The sequence below is a fragment of the Bombyx mori genome, chromosome 27 (genome assembly GCF_030269925.1).
Source record: "Bombyx mori chromosome 27, ASM3026992v2".
Lineage (NCBI taxonomy): Eukaryota > Metazoa > Arthropoda > Insecta > Lepidoptera > Bombycidae > Bombyx > Bombyx mori.
In genome coordinates, this window is record NC_085133.1 from 10033992 (window position 1) to 10046551 (window position 12560).

At 40.1% G+C, this 12560-nt stretch overlaps 1 protein-coding gene across 22 annotated transcripts in view; it reads right to left on the reverse strand.

Annotated features, from left to right (window-relative positions):
• LOC101744319 (plasma membrane calcium-transporting ATPase 2) overlaps nt 1-12560 on the reverse strand; it is a 194151-nt gene that overhangs the window by 101834 nt on the left and 79757 nt on the right. For 2 of the 22 annotated variants that reach the window (XM_062676656.1, XM_062676651.1), the window contains exon 1: nt 2517-2830. The exons of 17 other annotated variants lie outside the window; for them this stretch is intronic. The gene's annotated coding sequence lies outside the window, so the exon portion shown is untranslated. Of the gene's footprint in view, nt 1-47; nt 319-2516; nt 2831-12560 lie in introns of those variants that run through there. 3 more of the 22 variants (XM_062676655.1, XM_062676660.1, XM_062676645.1) reach the window with 2 other exon arrangements.

Here is a 12560-nt window from a genome sequence, read left to right on the forward strand (position 1 = left end):
ATCAACTTTGCTTCATATAAAAATTAATACATTAATAATTCACTCACCACAGAGTCGACCGCAAATTTACAAGAGGAACAAACAGCCTATCTCCAAAAAACACAAACCACAAAATAATCTGTCATCGTTCTGTCGCACTACAGATAGGGAAGTGGCGATAAAGACACACGCACTATTTACACGAAATTTTGTTAAATAAACCCAACACAAACACAGTTACCTGAGTTATTTCTGCTCGACAAATCTCTGAGCAAATTAATATTAAATGATAGCGATTGTCGAAGAGGAAGGCTTAACTTTTAAGACCGACGAATTAAACAACCTCGTTGACTTTCAAGGTTTTTATGTTATTAGCCAGTCAGCCAGTAGCTACGGGGCTGATCGTTCAGAAGGGGTGCACATTTTTCAAAATGTCGGATAACGTTCTTTCTAGCATATTTTTTTTTTTGATAACGCCATCTTGTTGTGTCTTTAAAGCGGTTAGTTGCCCTCAATCAAGAAAAATAGTATTATTATTCGCCAATAGATGTCGGGAAGAGTCGATTATTGAAAACACGAATAAAACAACATTTTCTGAAAATAAATCGTAGCTAGATCGATTTATCGCCCCCGAAATCCCCTGTATACTAAATTTTATGAAAATCGTTGGAGCCGTTTCCGAGATTCAGATTATATATATATTAATATACAAGAATTGCTCGTTTAAAGGTATAAGATATCGGTCGTGTCTGTTGTCTGGACTTCGGTGTTTTAACGGATGTTTGAACGCACCTAATATTTCAATTTTTTTTCAAATTCATTTGATATCGACAAACATTTCGTGAAGTATTGCCACTAAAGTTTCTTTTTGGCTATCTAATAGCTTTCCGTCTAAGCTGTATGCTCTTCAATTGGCTCATTTTGATAAGTACGAAAGTAAGTACACTCAGCATTGTACTGCCTATTGCCATCCTAAACTCCTGAATCATCTGGTGCTAGTTGTGTATTAATTATCACTGCGAAATCAAAGTTGTTTTAAGAGCGAGCGTGAATTTATGTAATTTAGATATTAAATTTATTTTCAGCCATCAATGAATTTCTCCACATTTTGATACACCAGATCGCTTTGTGTTCGGATGTGCATTCGTGTGAAATTACGCCTATCAAATGGAAGTTGGATGTTCAGAAATAGTGACGATAATGAGCCCCATGTTCGCCGGAACTTATTGTCACTTCACGAACTCTTCGGCCATATATTTTATCGACTGTGTAAACAATCGACAAACGTCGAATTAGCATTTTAAATTATGATGACATCACTAGTTTTAAACTTAATAGTAGGTTAATTTGTCGAATTTTTTATTTTATATGACAGCCTTGCGAACTTATTTTGAATGCGTTCATTCTGAATGAAAGTATCTTTCACTTTTCCTTGTACTGCACACACGCACACGCAAACCTCACACGCGCGTGACATGTAATTTTTTTTTTCAAACTAGACCTTTTTTGTTAATGACGTCACATTACGAACGTAACGATCTGTTCCGGTATAATAAAACGTACAATTAAAGTACTGAGCTCACCGATGTACACGTTAATACATACTAGAATAGAATACGTGATTCAGAATATCTGGTTCCTCGTCGTCAAACGTTCGCAATGAGATCATTGTCATATTCTTTTAGAAATACGTATTGTTACAATGAAAAATCTATTATTTTAGGTTTTTCATTCAACTAGATCCAGAATGGTTTTTAAAAAGAAGTCAAAATATGATAAATTAATGAAAGAAGCAAAATGTAGAAATGAAATATTTTAGTCTTCCATTATAGAACAAGATTTTTCACGTGAAAATGAACCATTAAATCTGTACTCACAATACGATGTCGGCTTCCTTCAGGGTATTATTGAGAATCAGCATAGAAACATGACGTGATTAGCCATGAGCACCAAACGTGTTTTATGCCGATTGCGTAATTTGTGTTCAAGAGCACTATTACTACGGCGGACCGTCTTCGGTGTGAAGTCGTAGTGTGCAGTCACTGGTCGGACCTGCAACCATTGGGAAGGGTCGATGATGTCACCGCTGTGACGTCATCGCCGCCAGCTCAATAAACGTCCCGTCCCTGGCACGTTCCAATTAATTCCTCCGGGATTCGATTAATGACTACGACTTATTATCATCACTCGTGTACGCGTGCTATAATAATTTAATAAATGATACTAATCGGAGTGCTTGAAGTATCGAATGGCCGCCAGATAACTAGCCCGAACAATAGACCGTTTTCGATAACTGTATGACCTCTCGGTAAACATGCGGGAGGCGATCGATGCCGAAGACAAATTCAGATGAGTCACGGCCCCATACCCGCCCTTGTTGGCTCGGACTATAATTGTTATGTGTCTAGACGCGCGGCGACGGAGAGGCGGCACCAGAACGGGGCTAGGGTATCTTTGATCGGCCGAACGAGGAGTAACATCAGCGATCCGGTTACATAAACCGCGCGCTTCACTTTGCATTTAGAATACTCACGTACTTGGAAGTATCGCGGATGCGGAAACGAGACGAGAAGGTGCAGAGAACGGAAAGCACGAAGAGGTTATGCTTCCAGAAAAGGCTTTTATCTCCATATCACTTCACGAAGGTGTCTGATTGTCCGAGAAAGCGGCGCTGCTCACACATCGCTGAGAGCGACAGCGGAGTTCCTTTCAGGCATCAAATCTCTCACCTAATTTACCAGGCACTTGACTCATAACTGGTTGTGAATTTTCGCGCGATACCAAGGGGGCACACATTATATTATGAAATAGTAACGGGGACACGTGCTCTCGCGGCAGAGAAGGACGGATTCACTGAACGTCCTTGGTGAAGGGGCGCGAGGGGCGCCTGCGGCATCAGACGTTTCAATCATCCCCGGTGGGAGTGAGACGGAAATACCGGCGCACCGCAAGCCAGAGCAGGAGGTAGCGTATCGTGCTATTGACCGGCTCGCAGACCACGCCCACCCGGGCGAGACACGAGCGCGCTGCTGTTCCAAGTGAAAATCGACTATAGTCCCGGGCACACGCCGTTGTAGGTTCTACAACTGCATCAAGGTTACTTCAACGTACCTTACGAAACATGCGCCTATTCAATCTCGTATCTGTCAAGTTCAGGCGGGCTCACTGGGCGAGAGGCCGGTCCGACACTGGTAAACGACGAACTGGTAGATATCTGGACAGGTCGAGGAAAAAAATCTATAAAGCTGGCTAGATCGCGCTGTTCGATATACAGTCTTGGCACGGAAACAATATAGGTTGCCAGAAAAGGACGCCAGCGGCCGCGAAAGAGAGGAACCGAAAGAATCGGCATGGAGTCACGACATTCGACATAAGTAGAATGTTACGATTTTAATTAAATGCATGCGTAAAGGGTTCCTCGCGTACCGAATCGGTGATATCTCAAGCGTTTTAATATGAAAACATATTTACATTGCCGACATGCTATTTGTATGGTACCTTAAAACGATCTGAAACACTTGGTAGTATTTAATTAAAACATACATTGTAAAAAAATGTATACTCACGTAAAACATTATAGCTCTGTCTAATACAATGTTGATTTTAGTACTAACACGAGCAATAAAGTTACGTAAGTGCAGTCTTCCTTAACGCGGCAAGTTAGTGTAACATACGGCCAATTACTGTGTAAAACGAAATGAGCTTAGGGGCTTTTGTTTTTAAGTGAAATGTAGAATGGAGCTGGAATTAAGGTGTGGCGATGTGTTTGTTGGTGTTTTGTCAACTGATTTCATTTAAGGTCTTATATTTAGTATTTTAGATATCAATTGATATTTATTTAAGGTATGACAAGTATCTCAAGAAAAAAATAATTTAACGGGCATGTCACTGGTTCGGCCATTGACCACCGTCCTGTCAATTTCTGCAGCGAAGCATACATCCGGCGGCCGGAAGGGTTCTTCGGGCCGTCGATACAAAAAATATTATATTTCGACCTCACTCATTAAGAGTTATGGTTTTGATTTTATTTCACGATTTTTTTTTCTTCCCTACCTATGCTGATAACCTTGAGGCTATTTCAGCTTCACCTTAAAGTGTAGGTGAGCTCACGAGTCTCAATCCGGGAGTGTTGCTAACACTAGCCCTTGCGAGAACAGTGCTTCGCAGAATCTATCACAGGATCGGAAACGCGACCCACTGAGAAGATTCGGCGAGAAATTCAGTGGACTATGCCTATAGATTAATTTACTCGTCGGGCCCTTCGTCGTAAGCGACGGGTTCGGCGAGGACGGTGACCGGTGTTTGAGGAACCTTAAAGCACCGTAAATGGATCGGGAGGATCTGTAATGACGTGTTTAAGGCGACGCCGACTGTTTACCACTTGGTCGATTCGGATCGGGTATGGGCTCACGATGATATTTCTTCGTCGTGGCCATCGTTCCTGAATAGAGTAGGCACGCATTTAATTAGAAATACGTTGTAGATTTGGAGCTCCGGTATATAGGCATCGCGTTACCAGTGTGCTGAGTGCGAGTTTTTTAACGTTCTCGATAGCGTAAAAGTTAACGCAAATTTGTATGCAGTTGGAACAGCGCCCCTAGCGGCAAACGTAAGCAAACGATTCAACTCCATACAAAATTGAGTTAACTTTGACACTATGGAGAACGTACTAAGCACATAGTACGCCGTCTTAGCCATTATTTTATTGAAAATTTATTTTATTGAAAACATTTACTGTGGCTTAACTTAAAACCGCGCCAATTACAAAATAGCCAGTTCTGTCGAAACGCCCATGTGGTGCGCCCATTACGAGCCAATAAAATTCGGTATCCGAGCGGTAAATACATGTTTAATGATTGTGTACTTGGCAGGCGGCGATGCAAGCACAATCGATTGTTTGTTAAATATTTCTTAGGCTGTTTGTTACGTGAGCCAATCGTTTGGTACGTTATTTTTCAATAAATTCCAGGATAAGCGGGAGGGAATTGGATATGCCACAGAATATAATATAAATATTTATAAATATTTTACTACTATAATATAAATATTTTACTAACAATCACGCCACGTTAACTGGTCCCGTGATAAGTTCGTAAAGAACTTGTGTTACAGGTACCAGATATCGGAAATAAATGTAAGATTTTTATTATACACATACATATATTTAATATACATCCATAACCCTGGAAAAGACATTTATATTTATCATACAAATATCTTCCCTTGGCGGGATTCGAACCCGCGACCCCCTAGTGTAGTGACCATGTCACTTACCACTACACCAGACGGACGTTAAAAATGGTCTTGGATGAAAGACACAAGTGGCTTCTAAATTAGTTCCAACATCTATGTAAATTTAACGATAGAGGTCTGCCCTTGTGCCCTCCGGTCATCGTTCTCGTCGAACCCGCCGCTTGCGATGAAGGGCGAGTAAATTAACCCACAGACACAGCCCAGTGACTTTCTCGCCGGATCTTCTCAGTGGGTCGCGTTTCCGATCCGGTGCTAGATTCTGCGAAGCGCGGCTCTTGCTAGGGCTCTTGTTAGCAACGTCGTCAGGTTTGAACACCGTGAGCTCACCTACAAGTTCGGTGAATCTAGAGGTTACTAGAATAGGTAGATAAAAAAAAAACTTGTGCCCTTTACGCAAAAACTACTGGATGGATTTAGATTTCGCTTTTATTTTGCTTCCTCAGACATGAAAATATATTGAAGTATACATTTTTTTTTTATTGTGCGAACAAGTAAGCTTTCACTCACAACACGCACAGTCAATAATATTACAAGACATAGTTTAAGATCGTCCGGTCAAAAACCAATATAGATTAATGTTTTTACATACTATAAAGCAAAAAAATGTTTTTTGATCCTTCAAGCACCAAAGTCGACCTAACTTTGCGCGCCAATCTCAAATGAACTTTCAATTTATTAGTAACGAAAGCTTGGCGTATCTTTTATACGGGGATCTTTTTGGCGATGTCGGAACTAGGTCATAGCTCCTATTAAATACAGTTCGAACTTCGAAAGTCAGTCGACATGCGTGATAACGCAACTATTTTTCGTATATCGCATGAAAATTTTATATTTTGGGTGCGATAAGGTTAACTAATGCTAATCTATTTGTTTCGTTGGGAATATAAGAGTCGTCTATTATCAAAGGTGGCAATCTGTGCATTTGAACAAAAAAATGTTATTGATATGTCAATACAGATTGATTTGAATATAATCGTCTCCTTCAAAGAATACGGTTCAAAACCTGCATTAAATAAAGGTTAATACTTAACCTGTTAATTATATAAGATGTCGTTCAGAAGAGTTTTGTGACTGCCAATGGAATACAAAGTCAATAATTCGTTTTTTTGATTTACCAATAATTGTCCAAAAGTCACATTGCCGGCTTTGATAATAGTCGACTCATAAATGTTTTAACGAATAGCAAATAACGTAATTGGATACGTCGTTTGTGAAGGAAAATACGACAGAAATTATTTTGAATATAAATTTTTGTAAAGTTGAACATAGAAGGTAATTAATTGAACTGGATAATCCTTTTAGAGTAACGTCAAAAGTTTCAGAGGAAAGACTCACTCGAAGCAGACCTACCCACACCGACTGAAGGAAAATTAAATTTGTCAAAATACATTCGAGTTTCTTTGGAGAAATTCTATTTTGACGTAACGTAATATCGGATGATCAAAACCGAATGTAAAATTTTAAAGTTATTTTTTTATTGCTCAAATGGGTGGAAGAGCTCACAGCCCACCTGGTGTTAAGTGGTTACTGGAGCCCATACACATCTACAACGTAAATGCATCACCCACCTTGCGATATAAGTTCTAAGGTCTCAAGTAGTTACAACAAGTTAGTTTGTGGTGTGTGTTAAGATTTAGTTATTGGTACGTTATATCAAATGGGCATGCTTTTGAGGTGTAACATTGACTAATATGAAAAGTAAGGCACTTGACAAAAATCTAAATTGGTTAACCGGACCCCATAGACATCTACAAAGTAAATGCCGCCACTTACCTTGAGATATAAGTTCTAAGGTCTCAGTATAGTTACAACGGCTGCCCCACCCTTCAAACCGAAACGCATTACTGCTTCACGGCAGAAATAGGCAGAGTGGTGGTACCTACCCGTTCGGACTCACAAGATGTCCTGCCAGTGAATTTAGTATTTTTTTAAGTACTAGGCAAATTTTGATTAAAATTCAAAATCTAAGCCAACTATTGCAAAATCTGCGCAACGTTGCCACAAAAACCGTTACCAATTACAGATCCCACAGAATTTTAATTAACAGACGAATTTAAACTTCAAACTAAAACGCCCAACAGATGGCCACAACAAGTTTATCCATAATTCAACAACAATTTACATAATCTAGTTTAAAGTTGAGATATAAACAGCGGTTCTAACACGACACCTGCCCCGGCGAAGCGTAAATGCAAAAGCGACATCGCGTGTCAAACAATTCAATGAAGGCAGACACCGGCCTCATTCATATCTAGTTGGTAGCGTTGGGGCGACCACACAATAGTACAACAATAAAACCGTGAATTGATCAGCGGAGACACTTCGGTTAGATAACGGAACGTTTTTTTTATATCATCTACTTCAATTTGGATACTAACGCGATTCCTTTTACTGACATCCGTTGGAGCTACGCGACCTTTATATTTATGAATATATGTTTTGGTATCAATGACAATAACACTTTTTCTTGTCTTCACCTTTTTACTGGTGATAGGACCTCTTGTGAGTCCACACGGGTAGGTACCACCGCCCCGCCTATTTCTGCCGTGAAGCAGTAATGCGTTTCGGTTTGAAGGGTGGGGCAGCCGTTGTAACTATACTGAGACCTTAGAACTTCTATCTCAAGATGTGTGGCGCATTTACGTTGTAGATGTCTATGGGTTCCATTAACCACTTAACACCAGGTGGCCTGTGAGCTCGTCCACACATCTAGGCAATAAAAAATAAAATAAAAAAAAAACCTTATCCCACTAGGTGGGGTCGGCACAGCGAATTTTTCTATTCCATTCTCTTGTATCAGCCGTCATCTCAACACTCACTCCTTTCTCTCTCATATCGTCATTCACACACTCCATCCATGTCTTCTTCGGTCGGCCTCTTCCCCCTCTACCTTGCACTACCATTTCCATACATCTATCTCCTAGTTACATGCGTCTCCTTTCTACGCATCACATGTCCAAACCACGTTAACAGTCTGCTCTTTAATTAATAAATCTCTGAGGCTACTTTCACACTTCCTTTGATATACTCATTCCTTATCTTGTCCATTCTCGTTACTCCATACATCTATCTCTAACACTAGAAAGTTTAGTAAGTAAAGTGGCCATAGGACATCTACCCCATAGACACCATAACGCAAATTTCATTTCCCGTCTTGAGATATAACTTCTGAACCTCTATTGGCCCACAATACATTATCATCTATAATCATTACAGTTAGGTGTCAATAATTTGAGGAGAATACTTATTATACACGGGCGATGAGGAAAGACACATTATTAAGTCACTATTCTGCCTTACTATCAGTAATTGATGAAGGCGCCACAATTTTTACTAGTGTTAGGACCTCTGAGTCCGCACGGGTACGTACCACCATCCTGCCTATTTCTACCGTGAAGCAGTAATGCGTTTCCGTTTGAAGCGTAGGGCAGCCGTTGTACTGTTAAAACTGAGACTTAGAACTTATATCTCAAGGTGGGTGGCGCATTTACGTTGTCGATGTCTATGGACTCCAATAAACACTTAACACCACGTGGACCGTGAGCTCGTCCACCCAAATAAGTAATAAAAAACAACACACCAAATTCTCGAATTTGAAGATCAAAATACAACAAAGCCAAATCTACAAACAATCTGATTTAATGTCATACAAATTGTAGGCGACGAATTAACATTTGTGTTATAGTCGGGGACAGATCGCAGCGGCTGTCAAACCTCGGGATCCGCCCACTAATAACTTTAGATTAGCTGATCATTGAGAGCGTAATCATCATTTCTCACAGTTATTGGACTTTGAACAAACGTAGAGCTTTTGTTTGCTTTTATTTCATTTATCGATTGCTTCTGTCATGACTTGGTACCGCCATCCTACCTAGTTCTTTTGGGGAATAATGGTATCTTAGCAGTCTGAAGATCAGGATGGATGAAGGCTTGCTAATAAAAAAACAACCTTTTTTTGTTACACATTAGGTCCCGGTTCATTGCAAAACAGAAGATTTCAATTATTAAGAAGGGTTTCAATTATTAAGAAAAAAAAAAAGAAAAACATATCCAGTTTAGTAGATAAAATACACAAATGAATTATTTTGATGCTAATTCCCAAATAAATTATAATGTTCACTGCACCGCGACCGAAGACCAAACAGACTTTATTAGACCAAAAACACTTTCTTTATTCTATTTCTTTATTCTTTATTGTACACACAGTTACTACAATACAATAATCGCGAAAAGTTATAAAATGGCGAGCATAACTCAACAATTGAGTTATCTACCAGTTAACCGTTTTAACTTTTATTGAAAGCACGTTTTTGTGGCAGTTTACTTTGCGAAATTACCTGGTGATGACGTCATTGGACAACAAAACACTTCGCCATATAGTAAAATTAGCAGGTACCATCACTAATTGTAAGCTGGGCATAGGTAGGTGCATGTTTGCATCAGTGGCGTTTCTTATATCGGTCTGGTCCACGCAGAGAAACATATTTGGTACTTATTATGCGGCGTTACTAAGTTTGCCGGTCATCGTTCTCGTCGAACCCGTCGCTTGCGTATATTTAACCCACAGACACAGCCCACTGAGTTCCTCGCCGGATCTTCTCAGTGGGTCGCGTTCCGATCCGGCGGTAGATTCTGCGAAGCACGGCTCTTGCTAGGGTTCGTGTTAGCAACATCGTCAGGTTTGAGCCCCGTGAGCTCACCTATTAGTTAAGGTTACGCTGATTTGGTCTCTCTAGACCATCAACTTAGGTAGGAAAAAAAAACTAAATTGGTTTAAAATTGAGTTAAGCCCAGCAACAGAAATGAATGCATCTTTGTTTCAGCGTTCACTAACGCAGACCCTTCTCGTGTGGTCATTGTCTTCTTATTACATATTTGCGCTAAAATGTACGTGTACAGTATTTATATACGGCAAACTCTTGAATTTCTTGCTTGATTTTCTTAGTGGTGAAACGAAATTTCGAATCGATGGTGGTCATACTATTTGAAGGCTAGTGCAGAAGCGATTACGATATGGATTTCGAAGGGTAACCGATTTTCAATTAATGCAACGGTGACTAGATTGGTAGCTTATTTCACGTGCGGTAACTACTGAATATCAGCTCACGGCTGAGGTGGGTGACAGTCAAAGACAATTTTTTACTTAAAATATATATGCCTCAATTGTTTCATTTCAAATTGAGTGGTTACCTTCTAATGGTTTCAGCAATGCAGAGCAATCAGATGAATCATTATACCGATCCAGTTGCAGTTTTAGCTGTTCTTGTCAATTGTCTTGATTTTTGGCGATGAGACTACACTATGGATGGCGCCTGAGTTGTTGCAATATATGCTAGTAGTATGTGTGTATATTTTAGTATTTTCATGCATACTTATTTCATTACTAGGCAATTACAATCCATGCGACCTTGGCACATTTTTTTTATCTTAAACTATTAAAAAGAACATCCTTAGCTATTTATAACGCGATGACGAATCTATTGTTCTACAATCACGCGATGATCACGAATTCTCACAAACTCGCGCTTTAACCTTATATTAATAACAAAAAATTTAGTATAAAGAGATCAGACATTCTATAGGAGCGAACACGGCCAACTTTGAAATCTTGCAGAAGTTTATGAATACTGGTTTTGTGTTTTGCTAATCTCAATATTTCATTTTACAAAGTCGACGTCACAGCGAATATCCGTAGCTAGCGGAGAACACGCTGAATAGTTTGACGGCGCGACGCTCGCCAGACGTGTGGATCCACTTAAAATAACCAGACTTAGCCGGTCTCGGTGATGTTACTAAGCTCGAAAACGCCCTCCATGCCGCCGTGTCGAGATGATCTATTCAATTCTAATAAGGGTTTTGGCACGTGATAATTGTCACCGACTTTCGTCACACTTATTCATCTTGCTGAATAAGTTGACAGTGATATAAGTATTTCCACGGTGCTATGTTTACCTGACGTGAAATAGCTGTGCGATCCGCATTAGTAAAACTATTTTTGTAAATTTTTTTATGCTTTTAAGTAGTCAAATGAGTTCACAGATCACCAGATAAGTCTACAGACCTCGTCTTGGGATAATGGCTGATCCTTTCTTCAAACAGACAGCAGAAATCGGAAAGACGATGATGCCTATCCACGTTGGCTCACAATACGCTCTAGTACATAGCAGACAATATGGGGGGTCTTATCCATAAGCGAGCGTGCGGTTCAATACTTTTTTCTAGGACTTTTTTGCCTCAGTATTTGTTTACATGTGAACGTAACAATTCGCAACTCGATCTGGGCATGTCGTTTGATCGCAGCGCCATTACCAAGCGCCCACACGCCTACACGTCTAATTACGAAACTGTATAAATCATGAAAGCGTTGAAAATTTGTGTTGGCTCCGGACTAACTTGTTTTACCCGGCGTTAGTGTTTGGACAAGCGAGCTGATGGAGAGCGCGAACGGTTTTGAAATGTTTACAGTTCTTACGCTGTCGTTTCGAAGGTAGGCGGAATAAATGTATAGGTCGAGGAATCTAGTATGATAATATTCTAGTCGTCTATTAATCGGTAGCTAGACATCCGAAAAAGGCTCTCTTCCATCTGCCGGGAACGTGTTATGAGCTTCTTCGGACACACCATGCGGTCTCCCAGACATGAATTAGAGAAGCTCATAATTACGGGTCGCATAGAGGGCAAGCGCGCCGTGGGCAGAACACCAGCCAGATGGTCAGATCTAGCAAGAGAAGCACTCGGTGGTAATCTGTACCATGCAGTCCATGCCACCCATGATCGAGCACATTGGAAGTACGTCGCATGTGGTCGCGATCCTCAGTAGTGAGGGAACGATATAGAAGAAGACATTAATCGTAGGTAACGGATATGTAACTCCGTCATCCCTGAGCTACTAATTTTTCCTACCCGACAGACCATACCATAGTGATAGGGCATGTTAGGGAGCTTAGGATCCGAATATTGAGGAGCCTACTTCTATTGCGAAACAATCATGTTTCCTATTTTAAAGACATACGTTCATACCAATGGGGACTTGACTTCGTATCAAGGTTTTCACGTCATGTTTCCATAGATTCGGGCGATCACAAATACATTAACATGATCGGTAAAATTAAAGGTATTTTTGATCAAATGTTTACGTACATTTTGAACAATAACCATTGGGCGTCAGAATCGCATATTCGACAGTTATCAAAACAAATCAGGGGTACGGAAACACTGTTTCAAGGTATCGATCATGAAGCTGTGTATTGTATGTCTATCCAAATGTTTCAGTTAAAAAAGTTTTAATTGTGTACAATTTTTTGTCGAGATATTTCGTGTCGGAGTCC